This window comes from Canis lupus, chromosome 17 (genome assembly GCF_048164855.1).
Source record: "Canis lupus baileyi chromosome 17, mCanLup2.hap1, whole genome shotgun sequence".
NCBI lineage: Eukaryota > Metazoa > Chordata > Mammalia > Carnivora > Canidae > Canis > Canis lupus.
In genome coordinates, this window is record NC_132854.1 from 60066359 (window position 1) to 60089102 (window position 22744).

General features: G+C 40.9%; 1 long non-coding RNA gene across 1 annotated transcript in view; it reads right to left on the reverse strand.

Moving 5' to 3' along the window:
• LOC140608439 (uncharacterized) overlaps positions 1 to 13239 on the reverse strand; it is a 32014-nt gene extending 18775 nt beyond the window's left edge. Inside the window, exon 1 of the long non-coding RNA XR_012010476.1 lies at positions 13136 to 13239. This is a non-coding gene — a long non-coding RNA (uncharacterized lncRNA). The remainder of the gene's footprint in view (positions 1 to 13135) is intronic.
• Positions 13240 to 22744: the final 9505 nt, after the last annotated feature.

Genomic DNA, 22744 nt, shown 5'->3' on the forward strand with positions numbered 1-22744 from the left:
GATCATCTGGCAGAGGTGGTGTTTGTTAGGTTTCTCCATTTTACATTTATTCCCTTCTTTTTGAACTTTTTGGAAGTAAATGTATATGCAAAGCCCATACTTCAGGAGTGGGGAGTTCTACTCTCCTTCCTTAAGGGGAGAGTATCTGCATAAATTATTGGAAATTCTTCTGCAAGGGATATTTGTCCTTTCTTTTCCAGTGTTTACTTATTCAATCATTTGTTTATATCAGTATTAATGTATCATTTATTTTTGTCTGCCTTCAACATTTTATTCTCTTTTCTTTGTTTTTTTGACAGTTTTTTTTTGTTTGATTTTTGTTTTTTGGAGTTTGAAGAAGGTATTTCTAGGGTTTGTTTGTTTTGCATTGTATTGTGTATATCCTTTTTGATGTTCTCTGTGTTTCTTGGATCTGTATTTTGGTATCCGTCATTAATTTTGGAAAATTCTTGACCATTATACCTTCAAATGTTTTACCTGCCTTATTCCTTTTCTCTTCTTCTAAGAGAAGTTTAACTGGAGTTAAACAAACCATGAGAGACTCCTAACTCTGGGAAACAAAGAAAGTGTTGCAGAAGGGGAGGAGAATGGGGGGATGGGGTGACTGGGTGATGGGCACTGAGAAAGGCACTTAATGGGATGAGAACTGGGTGTTCTACTATATGGTGGCAAATTGAATTTAAATTAAAAAATAATTGTTTACAAATTACAAAAAAAAGATACATATCATTGTCCTACATCCTTTGGATGTTCTGTTCTGCTCTTTTCACTCTTTTGTGTGTGTGTGTGTGTTTCAATTTGGGTAATTTGTATTACGCTATATTCAGGTACTGATTCTTTCTTGGTGTCAAATTTATTGATGATCCACTCCATGGCATCCTTCATCTCTGTAGCTGTGTTTTTTTTTTTTTTTCTAGCATCTCTATTCGAACCTCCCTTTGTTGTTTTCATCTGTCTGCTGAAATTACTTGTCTGATACTGCATACTGTCTTCCTTACCCATTAAAGCCTTTAACATATAATTATAGTTATTTTAAATTTCCTGCCTTATGGTTTCAAACTTTGTGTTATATCTGAGTCTTTTTGTATTTATTTACTTTAAATAGTGTGTTGTTTCTTCTTGCTTTATTTTTGTATGTTTGTAATTTTTTTGTTGAAGGCTAGATATCTTCTGTAGGACAGTAGATCCTAAAGTGTGGTTTTTATGCCTGGAAATAAATACTTCTTTCTGTTAGGCCTCAGTGTGGATTATTGGTCAATCTAGTCAGGAATTGAGCTGGTATTGTAGACTATTATTATTATGATTACTTACAATGAATGCATCATAGATTTAAAATTTCTCTAGTGATACTATGTGCTTAGGGTGGAGATTGGTTGGCTGGGGGCTTTTTCTCAATGTCCATTCTCAGCTTTAGGTTTTTCCTTTACACTATGCCTCAGAGGGAATCTCTTTCCATATTTATATAGTTCTTCTGCACTGCTTCTTGTTACCTGAAGCTTGTTAGCCTGGTAATGTTGTTTTCATTAAACTTGCTTTAGGCAGGCATTGTGTCCCTGAAGACCTTTTTCTGCATTGTTTTAGTTTTAATTTTTTTACTTTAAAAAGTATGATATCTATTCTTAAGGATCTGGAAAGAAGTAAGGAGGTGTCTTGATGTATTTAATAATAAGAAAATTGCCAACTATATGCCACAGTGCTTGAGATGCAAATGTGACTATGACTTGTTTCATCCTACTCAGAAGCTCTGTAGTAGAGAACTACAAACTGGTAAACATTATAACCTAGTGTGTATCGTGGTAGGAGTAGACTCTAGATGCTTTGAAATACAGCAGAGGCCTTCTTAGCCCAATGTGGTTTATGGTAAAGTTCAGGGAGTTCTTACTGGAGGAAACCCAGGAAAATCACTATTTCTCTAAGACATCTTATTTTGTGTTCCTTCAGGAAAGTGACAATGGGTTTGGGATGAGAGAGGGAAAGACCTATGAACCTGAAGTAAGGATGCAGGAAGTGGGTGAAGAAACTATGGAAAAATACAGCACATTCTGGAAGTCACATTCTCACATTACTTTAGGTATCTTCATGGTGTCATCAAGAAAAACCAAGATTTTTTTACTTCAGACAAATCTGGGTTTGAAATCTTGCTTTCTCACCTATATCCCAAGGAACTTTGGGAAAATTACTTTCCTAAGGTTCAATTTCCTCATATACAAAATGCTAAAGGTGTTTCCTATTTCCCAGGATTGCTGTGAACATTATATGAAGCACCAGGCTTCTAGAAGAAGATCCATAATGAGTATCTATTGTTACTGTCATTGTCATTTGCAGCCACTAAATTAAATGTTTTGAAATTCTTTAGGTAACTAACGATGAACTCACTCCAGGGTCTTCTAAGGAGTCAACTTGGAAATGAGAAGCATCTGATTTTCCTGTAGAGGTTGTTCCCTAAATGGCTGATTCCATGCTAATGGTGAAGAAGCAACTTGAAAATAAGATCCCATAAAAGTATATTTAAAAATTCAGCTCCAGTGGTCATCTCTTCCAAGAGCTTAAATCTCAGAATTTTCTCCTGTGAGTATATTGACCCCACAGAGTTCATAACCCTGCAGTGTCTTGGCCATGTGTACCCATCTGGTACATTCAACCACCAAACTGGAATATGATATTGTATTTTCTGGACAGGATTAAGAGTGAGTTCTCTTAGGCTCAAATGACCCCTGCAATCAGGGGCAAGAGGACTGTAATTGACATGTCACTCAACAAACATACTAAGAATAATAGAAACAGAGATGACTACTTTGCCTTGTGGTGAATGCCCTCCTTTGGGGATTAGCAAGATGGTTAGAGGATGAGCAGAAGGCAGCACTAACTTTCTTAGCCCTGCTTCTTCCTTTAGCATATAATATAGCTTGTTTTAGGAACTAAACATCAATGATGTGGCTATGACAACTTCTTCTTTAGAAAACCAAGATTTGTCTTGATTATGGGAGCTGGGTGGATGAGGAGTACTTCTTTGCCAGTCTTCATTCATTCATTTATTCCTTCATCTGAAATGTATTCAATACTTTGTTTATGATGGGCTAAACTTCAAGGAATCGTGCTGGATTTTTCTACTTTTCTAATGAAGTTTATAGTCTGCTGGAGGGACATAGCTACTAATCAAATAATCACAAAGATAAATGTATTTCAGAGATAATTACTCTGAAGGAGAATTATCTGATTTGGGGTTCTGGGAAGTCTTCCCCAAATTAGAAAATTTCTGAACTAGATGAGCTGGTCAGGGATGGGGTAAAGAATGTAGAAAGAAAGAAGCACACAACAGGCAATTGGAGAAGCATGCACAATGGTCCTGGGGATAAATGAAATGGCAAATTTGATGAAGAGAAAGAAGAGCAGTGAAAATGTAGTACGGAGAGTAAGGAAAGAGGGTTGTGCAAACTAAAGTTGAAAGGGGCGGGGGACAGGTCAGGCCAGCAGGGCTTTATAAGGCATTTGCAGAGCTTGGGTTATCATTCAAAGGGCTAGTGAAGCCACTGAAGAGTTTTAAGTGGGGCAGGGTTAGGAGGTGGTGACCATGGTCTAATTTGAAAAGATCACAGAGGCTGTGGGGTGGAAAATAGATTGGGAAGACAGCAAAAGTAAATGTGGAAAGACTAGTTAGAAGGTATGAGGATTGTTTCGTTTTTCCTTTGTAGATGGCAGAAACTTGAGTAAGTGTAAATGTCAATAGGAAAGATTCAAGTGAGAGGAAATGTGGAATATAAAGGAGAGAGAAGAGATGGTGAAAGGTACCTGGAAAGGCCAATGTAGCAATCGGAACAAATTGTCTTAGAAAAGAGAAGGACTAATTCTACTCTAACTGAAGAGGAGAAAGAACGATGAGTAGATATAAGGAGTTCACCATGGGAGCTTCGTCCTACGGCTTTTATTTTCTTTGTGAAGTAGGAAGTGAGGCCATTTTTTAAGAGTGAGAGGGAAGAAAAAAAAAGAGTGAAAGGGAAGGTGAAGATAAAAGGGCAAATTAGAGATCCAAGAAGGGTGGAGAAAATTTGAAGTATTTACTAGAAAGTGGGAAAGAGAACTGATTTAAATGCATGTAGGAATCTTGCTAAGATGTGTTGAGGACACATTTGTTTTGGTGTTTATGACTTCACCATGATCCCCATATGCTCCATATGTTACTTTTTCCATCAATACTTGTCTATCTTGACTCAGGAACAGAGGGAAAGAGGTTCAGGTAACATTGTCATTTTGTTAGCAGCTGCTGATATAAATGTAAATAAAAAAAGAGGGAGTTTAGGATACTGGCAAACATATTATTGAAATTATGTAACATGAAATTCAAGTTGGAAAGGAGGGATTCGAAAAAGAAGCCTGATGGATTGGGAGGAAGAGGAAGAGTCTGTAGACTAGAGACCCTAAAGAGATTAAAGAACATTTGTAATCTAAGGAGCCCACGCAGCAACCTGGGTGGAAAGGAGTTAGCAGGAACATGATTTAATGATTTTGGTTATAGAGAGGTTTTGAGTAATGACCAGTTCTGGGGTAATTCTGAGAGATAATTCTCCATGCATATTTTTACATTTCTGCTCCGACTGGGCTTTTCAAGCAGAGAACACTAGCAAACTTGGTTAGATGATGACTGAATAACGAATATACCTTAGAAAGCTAGAGATAGTGTGTTACTCTAGAGAGACTTAGAGACTTACTTTTCATGGGGTCATGTGCTTACATTTCTGGGTAGTAAACACCCAAGGACCTTCCCCCAGAATCTCAGAGAGGATTTGTTTACCTTCCAGAGTAAAATTCTGTCTCTCTTTCTCTCTTTTTCCTTCCAGAAGGGAGGCGGGGCAGATGTGTTAGGCACCCTAAGTAAGCTTATCATCTTAGGTACCTTCCCCTGTATACAACCTTGCTGTTTGCATGGGGTACTTCTTTCTGGCTCTCATTATGTCACCTTATGGGGATTGAGGCTCAGGGAGCTGGTGTGAACATGCTCTGTGAGTAATAAACATGATGTTCTCTGATCCAGAGACTTTGTGCTTCCTGGCAGAGAAAACTGTGATCAAAGTCACAAAATCTTTGATGAATAAAAGGAATAATTAGATCAGTAGAGGATAGCATCAGGATAGTGGAGAGAATAGTATAAACAAATTATTGAATCCCAAAACTAATCATTAATTCATATGATTAACATTTTTTATAAGAAGCTAATAAACTAGAAACAGCAATGGGGAACAAAGAAGTTTGCTGATCCTACAGATATATGCAGTGTAAGATGATGACAGGTACAAGAGGGCTACAGGAGAAACAGTAACTTCAAGAGAAAAATATGCAGGTAGAAATTAGGTCCAGGGTATATAGAAGTTTGATTAAAAAATAGTTCCAGAGGTCCTAGTTAAAGATTATGGGAAATGAAGTATTAGGGTTGGAACAGACAAGGAAGGATCATTGGAATGGTGTTCTGATATGGGATTGATGCAAGGTGGGCTTATTCTTTGTGGTGTTGATGATGGTGGGACTATACCCATGGGATCATCTGTTCCAACTGTTATAATCTCATTTACCTGTCCTTCTGTGGTACTAGGCCCAGTGGCTGACATCATTTGAGGGCTTCCAGGGTACAGCCTGACATTATATAGGCTAAAATCCCTGCACCATATTTAGTGTTGGGTGATTTTTCCAGAAATGTCATATAAACCTCAAAAAGTGATATTCTAGGTCCTTAGGTCAGGAAAATAATCCTTTCCATAGTTACTTATGATAGAATTTGGGTTTGTTATTTCACAAAAGTGGAGCTGAGATCAAGCAGTCATTTTCAGAAGAGTTAATATCCCTAGGATGCAGGTTAGAAACAACCACTTCTTGGATGACTTATGAAATTCTTGCAATTAAGCAACTTTCTTACATTTACTAAAAACTTTTTCCCTCCTACCCAAGCCTGTTCCTCCTTGTCTGCTCCCAACTGATGACAGTAAAAGTAAAGAATTTTATGCTTTGCTTAATAGTGCTCAGACATGGCCAAGTTAGAGCTGGAAAAGAAGCAGAATACACTTGCCCATTGGAGGATTTCATTATCCAGAGGGCCTGATTTTCCAGACTTTGGTCAATGAAGAAAACTTCAGAAGAGTCAAGTGGCCAAGGCAGTTTGATGCTCCTGCAGGAGCCAGGCGCTCTCACAAATATGGGTCGTGAAATTGCCATGAACCACCAAAAGTGGTTTTTTGTAGTGAAAATAATCTCCGAAGACCTGGGACTGCCCCTTGGTTCTTCATTCTGTATCTCATATCTAATGTAGAGGAATATTTTTCAACTATTTCCTAAATTCAACTAAATTCTAAATTCTACAAGAAAACTAAGAAGTTGGTGGAGGCCAAAGTGAGCAATCATTTGAAGGTACTGTTGGAGAGAAACTGGTGACAGGACTAAGTATATATTACATGAGTGTGAGGAATTACAAAGGAAGGAGACAGTTTCAATTCTTAAAAAAAAAAAACAAAAAACAAAAACAAAAAAAAACCCCTCTTTTTCTAATTAGGAAAATAATGCCTGTTATATAAAAATTTAAAAATAAGGATAAATCATAAAAAGAAATTATAATTACTCATAGTTTCACATTTCAGGAATAACTAGTATTAACATTTTGTTGCACAGTGTTCTGCTATAATGTGAGTTGCTTTACATGCCAATTAACTCATATGTGATTGATAAATAGAGAAATGTGTCCATACACAGTAGTTTTATATCTACTGGGAGATTATTTTTTTCCCAGCATTTTAACATTTTGAAGAGATTAAGAGTGAGCTATCTTAAAATAATTTGAAAAAGCCTTATCAATATACTTCAAGAAAAAAACCTGAAGTATAATAAGAATTATTCACAATGCTAATACATTCTTTGATGAATTGCCATAGTTTAAATATATTTTTAAGTTTTGATGAGACTGGTATCTATTAGGAGCACATACACTGAAGGACTTAACTCTTGAAGTAGGAATCATGAGTCCTAGTATTTAAGGGTGAAAAAAATAATCTATTTGTGATGCTGGGTCTAATGCCTGAGAGGACTCAAATGTACTATTGTTTTGATTATTTTTGTCAGAAAGTTCTATAGGTTTTAAGAGGGCTGTCTAGCCTTTATGTTTACTGGTAAGCCTTATTATTGCCAGTACTTGATTTTTCAGAACGTTAGGATTTTCAAGAATTACTTTGTGACTTTGTAGCAGATTGCCTGTATATCTTCCAGTCCTTTTGAGAACATAGTTTTCATTTGATCATAAAAATGTCATTTAAAAAAAAGATCATTTTTTTCTTTTAAAGTATGGCCAGTATTGTTGTAACTAAAGCAACAAGGAACATACTGCCTTCCATGTAACAGTCATCTTTTAAGTTTAACACAGATATATGTGTGTTATGTATATATATGTACATACACACATCCATGTTTATATGTAAATATAGTAGGCTTTAAAATGTAAATTTAAAAACACACATGTATATATACATATATATGTACATATATATATATACACACATATACATATATATGTGTGTGTGTGTATATGATAACAGCTGGTTGGTTTTAAACTTTAATCTTATTTAAAATTATCTCTAAAATATCCAAAAGCAAAAATTACCTATAATCCCAGCACATGTTTTGAATTTTTATAAAGAAACAGAGTCTCACTTCTATCCATGTCAATCCTTAGAAATAACCATTATTAGCAGTTTGGAGTATATGGTCTTGAGTAATTTTTCCTATGCTTATAAAGATCTATTTATGTGTATGCCTGCCGTATACCTATCTATGTATCTATTTCTCTGTTGATAAACATAAGAAATATAGGTATGAATATATATTTCTTTTAATCAAAATGGAATCATACTATATTAAATACTTACATAACATGTATATTAAATACTTGTTTTTCTCAATTAAAGTCATATTACATACAGGTTTTATTCCAGATCTATCACATCCTTTTGAGTTTGTCATAGTATTTTGTCCTTTTGAGTTTGTCCACTGTGTGAGACAAGTTATGTGGACCCCACATTTAAGATATAATTATAAAACATACATAGGATAACATGGAAAAGATGAGAACTAGAATCATATAATAGTAACTATTCCATAGCAATTCCAAATCTCCACTAGGCACGTAATGCTAGTTGCTATATCAGGACCCAGCCTTACTACCTGGAAACATTTCTCCATGGCTCTTATCTGGCTTTCCAAGTCAATTTTCCTGATTCAGAAGAAAAAGTCCTTATTTGCAACTGAGAGGCTATCTCATTCTGTAAATGTTGAGGCCTTGAGATTTCTTCTCATTTTGAACTATCTTTGTTCCTTTTGGTCAAAGCTGGTGATGTTTCTCTGAAGAGTATTCTCTTAACAACTTTGTGTATTGCCTATGAATCTTATTGGGGCTCATTTAATTTAATGAAAACAACATTCATAAATCTCTTAAAAATTAAATAGAATTTAAAATTTAAACCTATCATGTATGCGTATCAATATAACACACATACAGGTTTCGTGTATGTGTGTATCTTATAAACACTCATAAAACATGTATGTGTGTTGCATTTCACAAAATGTCTGACAGCTACATCTTTAATTTTTATCCTGAGGGCATTTCTTACTTTGAGACCCTTTGCAAGACAGATTATCTTAGATATCATAAATTTTCTTTAAATTCTATTAAAAAATTGCTCTGTTTCTGACTCCTCTCTTTTTATCCATACTTTATCATATGTAGCTAAAAGAAACTATTTGGCCACTTGGATGTTCTGCCTAGAATTCTCTAGCCAAATTCACCAATTCATTAGGAATCCTTTTTGTTTTTCTCATTATCGTGAGTGACATATTGCCAAACTTTTCACCATTACATAACACTAGTCCTTTCTTTCATCCTCCAATAAGATTATCTTCACTGCCTTTTTAGCCTTCATTTACTGTCTCTCGAGACCTTCTGGCCTCTGCCCAATGTCAAAGTCAAAGTCACCCGTTTTGGATTTTGTTATGGTGGCACTCCAGTTCCAGGTTCCAATTTCTGTTGTGACTATCTCTGGCTGCAAAACCATCCATTCCAAAATTTAGTGACTTAACACAATTATTTTGTGCCTCACAACTTCATGGGTTGACTAAGTTAGGCTGTGTGGCTCTAATTTAATGGCGGCTGGGACTGGAATCCAACGTTCGGCTGAGCTGAATATCTAAGCTGACTTCTTCATTTACATGGTTTTGGTGCCTCAATTAGGACAATTGGAAGAGCAGAGACTGGTTGGGCACTTTATTGCCTCCACGTGGCCTCTTCATGTAGGTACCTGAGGATGTCTCATAGCAGGAAGGTCTTAGGGCATCTAAACTTCTTACATGGCAGCTGGCTTCCCCCAGAGTATACTTCCCATTGACCAAGATGGAATCCTCAAAGCTTCTTAAGAACAACTTGGTATCACATTTGCTACATTTTATTGGACACACATGCCAACCCTGATTCAATGTGGGAAGGGCCTGGACAAGAACATGAATCTTAGAGAGTGTTCTTTGCAGAATAGTTATCATATGTGGATATACCATAATTTATTTAACCATTCCTTTATTGATTAAAATAACTTTGGATTACTTAAATTTATTACTATTGTAAACTTTGTTGCAGAGAGCATCCTTTAGTTGTGACTTTGTCAGTCCTTCTCAAATGTACACATAAGTGTAATGCTTAATTAAATATAGATGAGGATTTTAAGGAACTTTATAGATTTATATAAAATTTTATGGAAGAGAAAATGTATAAAACATGCCAATAAATATTTGAAAAAGAATAGCAAAAAGACATTTGTCCAAATATTTCAGCAGACTCTAAAGCTACTATAATAAGAATCATATGGCACTTTACAGAGAAAAAGACAAGTAAATCAGTAGAACAGAGAAGAATCTAAGAATATACTGAGTATATATGTAAGTTTAAGATTTGATACTGATGGCATCAGTATCATGGTATCCATGGGATACTAATGTATTATTAAGAAATATATATTAAGATATTGATATTTTAGAAGAAAATGTTGTTAGATTTCCTCTCCTAGCTGATACAAAACCACATTATAGATAAAGATCTAGATATAAAATGTGAACTTGTAAAAAGATTAGAAAAAATGTAAAAACACTTTTTAAGAGTAAACAGAATGAGGAAAGACATGGAGCAAAAGAAAGATCTTTGATTACATAAAAGTTTGATTTTTCAAAAGATATGTTAGCTTTAAAATTTTTTATCATTAAATGCAAGCAATAGAGTAAAGGAAAATATTGGTAACATAAGAAATTAATATCCTTAACATGCAAAAACATCGTATATTCATAAAACTATTTTTATATAGAAAAAAGGCAGAGTAGATAAAGTCTAGAAATAAGTAGTTCATCAAAGAAGAAATAAAAATGACCAATAAACATATGTAGAATTTTTGCCCTCACCCCAACTTAAAATCCAAATTTCTTTAATTTTTATTTTTTTCCAAGTTTTTATCTAAAGTAAGTTAGTTAACATATAATGTAGTATATTTTGGGAGTAGAATTCAGCATTAAAATCCAAATTTAAATGGGCTGATATAATTTGTTGCTCATCAAGATTTTTAAAAATCTGTATCTCCAGTGCTGGTGAGAATGAGGGGAAGGGAGTTCTTTTATACACTGTTGCTGGAATTAAATATATCACTTTGTTACAGAAATCCCATATCGAAGAATTTATCCTCTGGAAAAAAATTGTTGACTTTTTTCCTATCATTTAATTTGATCTCAGGAACATTTTCCCATACCAGTAAATAGTCTTTGAAACAATAAATAATAAATAATTGAAATAATGATTAATTGAAAAAATATTTTTACTGATTGTATATTATTTCTTTTCATAGTTATGATGTATTTAAGCATTCTTCTGTAATTGGAAATTTATGTCATTTTTAATATTTTGCTTTTAGATTTAAGAGAATATTACTGGATCCAATAAGAAGATATTGTTTAGATCTGATTGGAACAATCAAAAAGTAAAAAGACATTTTGGAAATAACTTGGACTTTTTAATATGAACTGGGCATTCAATGATTTAAAAATTAGCATTAGTTTAGTTTTGTTTTATTATATCAGCTTTTCAGATCAAGGGTCACATCAACCTCTATACTCTTTAAGCCCAGATCTGACCCATTTCATCTCGAAAATTTGCTGAAATTCCTTCTGGAATTTCAAGGAGATTGTGTGTTTCAAATACGAAGAGAAGAAAGACCTCAGGGATCCAAAGCCTTGTTTAGTTATTGTCCCTTTGTAGACAGGGAGGGATGAGAGGCATATTCTTTTGGGGGGGGGCATTTTTTATTTCTTTTAAAAAATTTTTTATTTAAATTCAATTTACCAACACATAGTAAGTACATCGTTTCAGATATAGTTTTCAATAATTCATCAGTTGTGTAAAATACCTAGTGCTCATCACATCATGTCATCCTTAATGCCCGTCACCCAGTTACCTTCCCCTCAGCCTCCCCTTCTGCAACCCTCAGTTTGTTTCCCAGAGTTAAGAGGCTCTCATGGTTTGTCTTCCTCTCTGAGTTTTCCCCATTCAGTTTCCGCTCCTTTCCTTATGGTCCCTTGCACTATTTCTTTATTCTACATATTAGTGAAACTATATGATAATTGTCTTTTTCCGATTGAGTTATTTCACTTAGTATAATATCCTCCAGTTCCATCCATGTAGATGTAAATGGTTAGATTCTTTCTAATTTCATGAAGTCAACAAGAAACTATGATTGCTTATTTATTCACCAGCATTGTGTCCATTGTTTTTAGAAACATGTTTGCAATAATTTAGATTCTACTAAGACAGTAAAATATTATTAAATAAATAAAAAGGATTTGTGTTTACCAAATGCATAAAAGCCTAATAGTGAATGATGTTAAGAGAGAATTACATCAATAGGATGAGAGGTGTATTTTTATTATTTCATTTATTTACAAAAAATAAGGGAGTTCTTTTCACTGTAAAGATAATATATATTCACTGTAGGAAACATCAACAATGTCTAAAATGCCACTATTCAAAGATAATAATATTTTGGCAACTTTTCTTCTAATCTTTTCAATGTGTAATTATTACTTATTTTATAATTTTTTAAAATTTAGAAATTTTAAAATATAAGATTACATATAATTTAATATCTCACTCTTTTCATGTAAGTTACAATTTTTTCTATCATTATAAATTCTTGCAATATGTCATTTTTATGGGCTCTATAATACCAAATATACATATCACAGTTTATTCTATCACTATTGGAAAAATAATGTTTGCTATTAATTTTGAATAAGAGATTTTGAATACAAGATTTATTTATCAGTTTTTGAATTGTTTTCTTAGGGATGCTCATTTTTCAGTATGTTTGCTAACCACTTGTATTGGCTCTCAAGGACTGTTTGTATTATTGACATATTTTTTTTTGTTTCCTATTCTACTGCACTATTTAAATATTAATCATTTAACTTAGTGTCTGTGACATTTTTTCAGTTTGTTGAGTAATTTCTAATGTGTTTTTTAAAGATTTTATTTATTTTAAAAAGAGACGGGGGAGAGAATGAGCACATGAGGGAGGGGTAGAGGGAGAGGGAGAGAGTCAGGGCTCCATCTCACCACCCTGAGATCAATCACTACCTGAGCCGAAACCAAAAGTTGGATGCTCAATCATCTTTGCCCAGGCACCCTGCCCCAGTTTTTAAATATTTTTCAGCTTTTTTTTATATATTCAGAAAATTTTCATTTTAATATGTAAAATCTGCAAGTCTCCTACTTTGTGATTTCTACTCCCCGATTTAAAAAATTTTGGATTCAATGACATAGAAAAACTATTAGAGCACAAAGCTGATTTATAAACATTAAAATAGGAGCCTGCAAAGGTTTTCCTTCTCTTACACCATGTTAAGGGAGAAGGGAAGATGACATATGGAACTGGAACGAGGGCCTTTACAATCAGAGCAACCCAAGCAAGAGACAGCGATGGTGATTCTTAGACGGGTTGGAGGTAATGATTGGCGCGCCTAGGTTGGTGGCTTTGGATGGATAAAGAGTGGCAAAGTGAGGGACCGAGCCATGGCTTCCTACCTGGTTATGCTGCAAGTGACCACGGTTCAGCCATTCTATTTTGTGTCCTCTTACCCAGGGTCGACTCTGAGCCTGTCCTGTTCCTACCGTCAGATGTGTGCTATTGCTGTAGCATCTGTAACACCCGCTGCACTTGGGAATAAGCCACTGAGAACTTATTTCAGTTCCTGTTTCTCAGAGGTTCAAGAAGTGGTCCCTCACCTACTACTGACTACCCTAGCATGTGCTAGCCATTTACTATGGGGCGCAAAACCGACAAGGTGGTGGGGCACCTGGGGGGCTTGGCTGGTTAACATCTGCCTTCAGCTCAGCTCATGGCCCCAGGGACCCCACATCAGGCTCCCTGCTCCGTGGGGATTCTGTTTCTCCCTCTTCCTCTGCTCCTCCCCTCTACTGTGCTGTCTCTCTTTCTCTCTCAAACAAACAAATAACATCTTAAAAAAAAAAAAAAACAAAACAGACAAGGTGGAAAGAAATAGCCTGGTTCTGGATCTGTTTTAAAGACATAGCTGAGAGTATTTATTCAAGGACTGGTTGAAGGTTATGAGCAAGAGAGAAGCAACCGTGTCCCAGGGCTTTTGGCACGAGCCACTCAAGTAAGGAATTGCCATATACTGAGATGGGACAGACAGCTGAAAAAGGAGGTTCAGGAGGTAGAGATCAAGAGATCAGTTTTGGATGAGTTAAGTCCGATATCCTGTGACACCCAGATGGAGATGTACATGCAGGCCCAGATGAAGATTGCAGGGCGGGCTGCGGCTCAGAAGAAATACCGGCTTGAGACGACAGCTAGGCGTACAAGATCACCAAGGGGTCAAGGGACCTAGAAAAGTGAATAAAATGAAGGACTAAGCCCTGGGACCTTCCACTGGGACGTCGTTTGCAGGGCAGAGAGCTGAGAGTACACTAACAGAAAAGACTGAGGGTGGCAACTAGTGAGACAAGAGGAAAGCCAGGAGGCTGTGGTGTCCTGGAAGTGGAGTGAAGGAGGTTTATCAGGCAGGAAAGGGGGATGAACTGGGTCAAATGTTGCTGGCAGGTCAGGCAAGATATGGGCTGAGAACTGACCTCTAGATAGAGTGAAATGGAGATTACTGGGCACTTTGGCAAAAGCAATTTCAGCAGCGTGGTGACGGCGAAAGCCTGACTAGAGTGGAGTCAAAAGGGGATGGGAGGAGGGACTGGGACAGCACAGAAAGGTACCGTCCAGGATGGGCCGCTGGATACCGGCTGCCACTGCGGACTTGAGCTGTGGCCACTGTAATTGAAATGTGCTATAAGGGTAACACCCCCATTGGAGTAGAATCACAAAAAGAACGTGAAGTACCCTAATAATTTTATAACAATCATGTTGAAAAGATACGATTTTGGAGATGTTGGGTTAAAGAAAATATATCATCAAAATTCATTTCACCTGTTTCTTTTCAGCAAGAGAATTTAATGTAGCTACTCGAAAAATCAAAATTACAAATGCGGCTCCTTATATTTCTCCTGAAGAGCGCTGATAGAAACACTGCTTTTAAGTGGTTTTATTAGAAAGGAGGATGGATACACAGTAAACAGGGTCATAGCTGGTGGTGAAGGGGGTTTGGGAGAAACTCACAGCACGGAGCAGCGGGAGGTTCATGCAGAGTAACCGGAGGGAAGTGACGGGCCTGGAAGCAGAGAGGTGAGTATTTATGGAAGTTCCTCTTCTGCATTCTTAGTGACGTAGGAAGGACGTTTTTCAGCTGAGAAAGAGCATGGGGGAGGAGGTCCTCTTTTGTAATCACACCATCGACCACAGAGCTTAACAAAAGCTGCGAGGCTGTAGACTGCTTAGAAGAGAAGGGCGGTATAGGGTACTTTCTGGGTTCACGGGTAGTTCATGACCAAAGACATAAAATGAAATAACCCAGGGGAGAAGTCGTCCCACTTGGTCATCTTTTCTTTTATTTCTTGGCCCTCAATTTCTTTTTATCAAAGCAGAAAACAAAAGACCCACTTCCAACCACCTCTGTTTGCTCAGTGTTCAGCATACTTCCTTCTGCTACAAGCGGCTTGGTTTCTTTATAATTTAATTGCCACAAAAATGTTTCAGTTTAGAGCCCTAAGTTTTCCAACTCGTCCTTTTGTGTTTCATGTTTTCCAACTTCTCTTCTGCCTTCAGGAAAAGACGCAAAAAGACAATTCTCTTGTCTCTACCACTCTAGAGAAGCCACGTGGGCTGGGGAGAGGCAGTCCACACCCCCCCCCCCCCAACTTGGCCACTCCTGGCCTGGTAGCAGCCAGGCTTCAAAAAGAAACCACTACTTCCTCCCCCAGCCCCAACGCCAGCTTCACAGGCAGCTGGGCTGATTAAACATTGAAGTTTCACTTCAGGCTACTTTAAACATTTGCATTATTCCAAAAGTTATTTTCAGGTATCCCATACGGGATCTTTATGCTCCAGTTTATTGTGTGGTTTTGAAACCTTTCTTCATAGTTATGACACCCAAAGGTCAAAAATAATGTCTAAATAAAATCCTTATACTGACCCCTGTGCTTCCTGAATGGGACCCCGGGCAACGTCAAGACGGCTGGACCGCCAGCCCAGCTGTGCCAACACTGACTTCCAAGACCTCTGATTCTTCGACGTGTCACATGGTTATGTTCTGGTGTGCAGGAAATCAAAAGGAGTCTGAGGTGACCAGTCTCAGAGTCAGATTGGGTTGGAGGTTTGGCTGGGATCGAAACTTAAAAATGGTCAGTGTGCTGAATTTTTTTTTTTCCTCTTCCTTCTCTCGCTGTCTTGGGAGCAATGATCCCATAAAAATATCCCAAGTTTATTTTCTGTGAAATAGTTGCCATTCACCTTTGAGCTGATGAGCTTCTGTACCTAAAGGACCATAAAAATTGGAAGAGTTTATAAGATGCTGTGAGTTGGCACAATGTGGCAGGAGAGGGGAAAGCACTCAGGACGTGTAAATATTTTACAGCACTCACAGTTTTCAACTGTCACTGCTTTAGAGGATAACCGCCTCTTTCCTGCCTCCCTTCCCTCCCTTCCCTTTTCTGTGGCTTGCGTTCTTTCTGCCATGTTTTTCTTTCTCTCTCTCAAAATTAATTTTTTTGCATTTAATTCTATCTGCTTCCCCCAGTAGTTAACTTATTAGTGGACTATTTACACATTTTGTAGAATTCTCTGAGCTTGCCATCACTATTTTCTTGACTGACCATCTGGAGTCATTCCATGGCAGGAGATAGTCTGAACTGGAAAGATGGGAATTTTTGGGTGGGTTGAGTCGGGTTACACCTGCTATTAAAAAGCTGGGCTTTCAGAAAAAGAGAAACAAAAATGAACAAAATAAAAGGCACAAACAGCCAGCCTTAGTAAGCTTCATGCCTCCTTCGCTACCTGTTGTCACTTTTGTGTGCGAGAATTGTTTGGGTTTTAGAAGAGTGACCTCGATGCACAGGCTCCATCATTCTCACTGAATTAGTTTATGGTGAAATAAATCATACCAAGAGGGGCCCCTAAGTCAGAGAGAATGCTTGTTTTTTTGTTTGTTTGTTTGTTTGTTTTTGTTTTTGTTTTTGTTTTCCCTCTAGGGAGCATTTAGTTTTGACAGCAGCTTGCTCCAAGGAAATGCTCATTGAAACAGTGGAAAGTAGAATAGAAGAAAAACATGTTTCCAGACATTGTTGGTTTTTGTTTTTAGTATAGGGCTGAGTGTTAAGGCGGGTTAAATGTTTTTTCAAGTGAATGAATTTTCTCAAATTTTATAATGCTGAAAACTCAGTGTCCAGGTGGTAAAAATACTCCGACTATGGGCATTCTGTAAGGCATTAAGGGACACTGGCCATTGGAGGCAGGCGCAATTGTCCTCTGACTTGATGAAGAAGTTAGATTTTCAAGTGCAGTTGGGTTGCATAGTCTATCTTAGTCATCATTCCTTGGCGTCATGTCAATCTACCATAAAAATTGGAGAAAGTGCCCATTGGTCAGGGGAAAAAAAAAGAAAGAAAAAAATAGAGACGTCCTTGCTCTGTTGAGAAGATAAATCAATTTTATGAGGGAATAAAAATATGCAGTATGTATGTGGCAAAGCGTCTTACATGAGGGCTCTCACATAACTCTTCTCTTCAAGAAGAAGACTTTGTCTCCTACTTTTTGCAAGAAGCCTAGGTTCACTAGGGCCTGGTACGGAGAGTGTGTTGACAGTTGATAAAAGATGCAAATGCAATCATCGGAGAGCTAGTTCCTGCTGTTTGGGAAGCAGGAGGTTGAACTTTTTCTCATTTAACGCCTAAAAGTGGTGGTGGTGGCGGGAGGGAGCTCTCTTGGTATTTGTTGAGAAGTTTCAGTTAATGCAGGCTCAGTAAGTCTGGAGAGCTGATGGACAGCCTGGTGACTGTAGTTAATCATACTGCGGTCTCAGGGAGCCCAGGGGGCCCAGCGGTTTAGCGCCTGCCTTTGACCCAGGCTGTGATCCTGGAGACCCGGGATCGAGTCCCGCGTCCGGCTCCCTGCATGGAGCCTGCTTCTCCCTCTGCCTGTGTCTCTCTCTCTCTGGGTCTCTCGTAAATAAATAAATAAAATCTTTAAAATAAATAATAATACTGTGTTCTTACTTGAAATTTGCTAAGAGGGCACAACTCAAGTGTTTCACCACACACACACAAAGAAAATGGTCATCACGTGAGGTGATGGGAGGGGAACCTGCTGGATTATGGCGATTGTTTCATAACGTAGTGTGTGTATCAACACATCCACTTGCCCACCTCTGCTAGATACAGATTTCATTTGTGTATTACAGCTCATTAAAGCTGAAGAAGAAGGAATATGAAAAAAATGCAAACAAAAAAACAACAAAAACTCATTGGCAGACTGAAACTCGCATGGATTGTCTTGTACGCTGTCTTCTAAAAGTTGGTAGTTTGGCCGTTGACATTAAGGTTCATGATCCGTGTTGAACGACCGTCTCTGACAGGCAGGGGAAGAGATGAAGTGAGATTTTAGGTAAAAGACAGATCCTTAGAAAAAGAGAAAGGAAAAGGGGAAGAGGACGATAGTCCTTCAAGCTCTGGGGCTCCTGCCGTGAGGCTGGGCCCGTGGCTGGTTTCCACGCCGTGGGCCGAGGCTTGGCTTCTTTGTCCCGACGTTGGCTTCTTTGCATTGGCTTTGTGTCCTCTCATGGGCAAAGTCCCAGTTTAGCCCTTCAGAGGTGCCACATTTTAGTCTCGCCATGATGACAGTCATTCCCTCGCCTCCTAGCATGGCTCTTTCTTGATGATGCCAACCCTGGAATTTTAAAAAATAATTTTTCATCGTGGTAAAACAAACAAACAAACCCATCTTCACCATTTCTAAGTGTCTAGTTGAGTCGCGTTGAGTAGGTTGACACGGTCGCATGACCATCTGCAGAACCTGTCCGTCTCTCAGAACTAAAAGGCCACTGGCCCCAACCCCGGGCCCTCACCTGCCATCCTGGCTCTAGTCCTCTGCATCTGACCCTGGACGTGACTCATGCAGGTAGGATCCTAGAGTACCTGGGACTTTGTGACTGGCTTGACCCACTGAGATGTCCCCGAGGCTACCCGTGCAGCAGCAGGTGTCAGGATGTCCTTCTTTGAAGGGTTGAGGGTGCTGCACCCTGTGTCTCGCGCGCCATGGTCCACCCTATCCTCCCCCGTGGGCCCTCGGGCGGCCTTCACCCCACTCCGCACTGCCTCCCATTGGGCCGTTGGAGGCGCGATGCCCTTCTGGTCGTGTCCCGCCACAGTGTGTCCCCAGCTGTCCTACTGCGGAGCGGCCTTCCCCAGAAGCCCGCGGCTGGTGTTGGGGGCAGGGAGGGCCCCAGGCTCTCGCTGCCCCCCCCAGGGGGCCTTCTATATGGGGCCCAGCCCGGGCCTGACGGTTCTCTGGGGGAGCCTTCCTTCCTCAGGAAACCCAGCGACTGACCGAGCCTCAGGCCCCATGGGGTAGAGTGCCGCCTCTGCCTCCTCCTCCTTCTCCTCCTCCTACTCCCCCTCCTCTTCCTTCTCCTCCTCCTCCCCCTCTTCTTCCATCTCCTCCTCCTCCTTCTCCTCCTCCTCTTCCTTCTCCTCCCCCTCTTCTTCCATCTCCTCCTCCTCCTTCTCCTCCTCCTCCTCTTCCTCCTCCTCCACCTCCTCCTCCTCCTCCCTCTCCCTCTCCTCCTCCTCCTCATCCTCCTTCTCCTCGTCCTCCTTCTCCTCCTCCTTCTACTCCCCCTCCTCTTCCTTCTCCTCCTCCTCCCCCTCCTCTTCCATCTCCTCCTCCTCCTTCTCCTCCTCTTCCTCCTCCTCCTCCTCTTCCTTCTTGTCCTCCTCCTCTTCCTCCTCCTCTTCATCTTTCTCCTTATTCTCCTTCTCCTTCTTCAGAAAACTGGTCAACAACGCAACAACACATTGAGCCTGTAACTGGGTCTGAGCATTTTCATCTAACACGAGGGCCAAGCACACCTCTGTGCTGACGCTCAGACAGAACTTAGAACTGGGAGGCGTCTTTCCATCACAACTTAACTCTGCAACATGAGCCAGGAGGCTGGGGAGGTGTCAAGGTGTGCTTCCCACAAGTCAGAGGGGGAAGGCTGGCCAGGCTCACAAGTTTTAGCAAAGATAATAAAATAAATAAAAAGCTAAGTTTCCATAAATTCTGCATCCCGTAGCCACCTGCAGCCAAACCTCCCCGCTTGGAGATGTGCCCCCTTTCTTGCAAAGGGTGTGCTCTACGGCTCTGCGCCGCCCTGGCAAAGTGCAAGGGACTGCAGAAAGCAAGCCAGAGACACAATCCACCCCTTTTCCTTTCTACCTACGAGTGTGTGTGCGTGTGTTGGTAGTATTGCGCTGCACAGCCACAGCGCGTGGAATTTCAAGTATTCCAGAGATTAATTTATTTGACATTTAGTGAAGAGCAAGTGGCTCATTTTAAGAGTATAACCCTAAAGATTAGGGACTTACCCTCAAGGATGGAGATACTGTCTTGGTTGCCTTCCTTTTTTAATATCTAGAAGAGAGAGCAGCTCGAATTAATCAAGGCTTTGTTGAATTCTGTAAATCTTGCTTCTTCTTCACCCCACGTGAGAGACTACTCAGGCAGATGGCAATTTCTGGATTAAAATGGAAGGAAGATTGGAAAAGGAAATTAGGCATTTTCAGCGAGTACCTTCAAGGTTCTAGTAAGCGCTGCTAAAGGTCTCGCTTACAGGTGGCTCGTCACGGCCTTGCAGACTTCTCGGATAAAAAGAAAACCTTTAAACTATGGCCTTCCTCAGCTTTCTCTGTTTAGGTGTCGGGGCTCCCGCTGTGAGATCATCTGTGTGAATCCGACTCTGAATCATTCAGTCGGCCAGTGTTCCATTCTAAGTGGAACTGAATTTGACTAAATGCAAAGGGTTGGTGCTCTCACCCCGGGCCTCCAGAGACACCTCCCTGGCATCGCGGCCTCACCCTGGTTAGTCAACGGGATGATGGATGAAGACATTTCTCTGCCGAAGTTGATGAGGCTAATGCCTGTTTCTGGGAACTCTTTCTTAATCCTGGTTTTAGAATTTTATGAACCTCTGCCTTACATGTGATACTTCTGTTTAGGACCATTTCCGTCTTTAAGAAAAATTAGTACCCGAATTTGTATTGTTTTTGGTGGTGGTGTGTTTTTTTTTTTTTTTTTTAAGAGCTTATTTATTTATTTTAGAGAGAGAGAGAGAACATGAGTGGGGGAAGAGGAAGATGCAGGCTCCCTGTTGAGCAAGAAGTCCAACCCAGGGGCTCCATCCCAGGACCCCAGGATCATGACCTGTGCCCAAGGCAGACACTTAACCAACTGAGCCACCCAGGTGCCCTGCTGGTGGTTCTTGAATTCTTACTCTGATATCACAGTATTTAGGAATAACCACAAGTGACTCTGTAATTTTTCCAGGTGTCTTATTTTAAACCCGAAGAAATCATGGTCAGTGTCACCGTTTGTTGAGCATCAGCTGGGTCAGAGGCCTGTGCCTGGCACTTTAACAAGTCTGTCCTCAGTGCTCTGGATTTCTAACGTGCTCCAGCCCCTGGATTGGGGGTCAGATATTGCCCCTACAGAGGTCCTCCTTGTCTCCTAAGTCTTAAAACTAAGTTGCCAATCTTTAAAGGCGTTGTCTGTAAGACTTAGCGGTATCTTAGTATCCGTGCCTAGTAGTTTTCATTGATCAAGTGCTTGGTATGGGCTCGAACCTGGGGTCCGCCCGTGTTTTACATGGTTTCCTTGTGCTGGTCCCCGCACCAGCCACTGCCTTGGGGGTCGGCTCCTAGATCCCCACTTTGGGGATGAGCGCCCTGAGGCTCAGCGAGAAGTGCTGCGTGTCGCAGGCCGCAGGGCCGGCCCGGCAGCCAGTTCTGAGTCCCCAGCCTCCCTGCTGCTCCACACCAGTTTTTCCGCTTTGTCTCTTTCTCGATGGCCTTCTGGAAGTTCTCGGTCAGTGCCCCCGCCGTTGGCACCGATGTGGCACCTGCTGATGCACTGGAACCCCTAGGGGCCAGGGCTGCCCCGCAATGGTCACCAGGTACCGGGGCCTGTCTGCAGGGATACCTGGCAGCCTCCCCGCCTGGCCTGGATTTCCAAGCTATTCCAGTAACGGATTATTTTGGTCACACGTGTTTCTGAAAGCGACTCTAATGGTGAAACTTCTTTTAAATTCCCAATTATCTGGGATAGGCTGTCTAAGGGGGTAAGAGCTGGCCGGTTTCATTCCCTAAAGTGTTGGAATTTGGTGGAAAAGAGAAACCCCGAGCCAACCAGCTTCAAAGGCTTCAGGAACCGAAGCCGCAGCATCGCGCTCCGGTTCCTCCTGCACATTCCCGGGGCGTCCCCGCAATCTGGGGGCGTCAGTTGTGCAGCTGAGAAAGCGGGTGGCAGGAGTAGGGGGTCGGCGGGACCCACACAGGGGACCCCGGGCGCGGCGGGTGTGCAGGTCGCCCTGACGCCGGCCCCCGCTCGCCTTCCATGGGCGCCCGCCTGCGCCCAGCCCTGGAGACGGCTCCTCGGGGACCAGGGCGGCCCTGTGGGTCCTGGCGGGCGCGGGGGGGATGCGGAGGGCGGAAGCGGGAGCCGGGATGCGAGGGGGATGTGGGCAGGAGGATGCGGAGGGGGATGCCGGCGCGGGGATGCGGGCGTGGGGATGCGGGGGTGATGCGGGTGAGGAGACGCGGGCGGGGGGATGCGGGGGGGATGCGGGTGAGGAGACGCGGGCGGGGGGATGCGGGGGATGCGGGTGCAGGGATGCGGGGGACAATGCGGGGGGATGTGGGCACGGGGATGCGGGCGCAGGGATGCGGGGGGTGATGCGGGCGTGGGGCTGCAGGCGCGGGGCTGCGGGGGTGTATGTGGGTGAGGGGCTGCGGGGGGATGCGGGCATGGGGATGCGGGGATGCGAGGGGGGATGCGGGGGAAACGCACACGCGCACGGATGGTTGGTGGTGATCACGGCGGACACCTCAAATTAAATGGAACATTTGTCTCAAAAACATCCATTTCACACAGGCCAAGTGCTCTCCTCCGCTTTTCTCTTTGTCCCATGTGGCCCCAAGATTCTTCTTACGGGGCTGTTTGTGAGGGTAGAGGAGATCCCCCTGCCTCTGGGGTTCTTA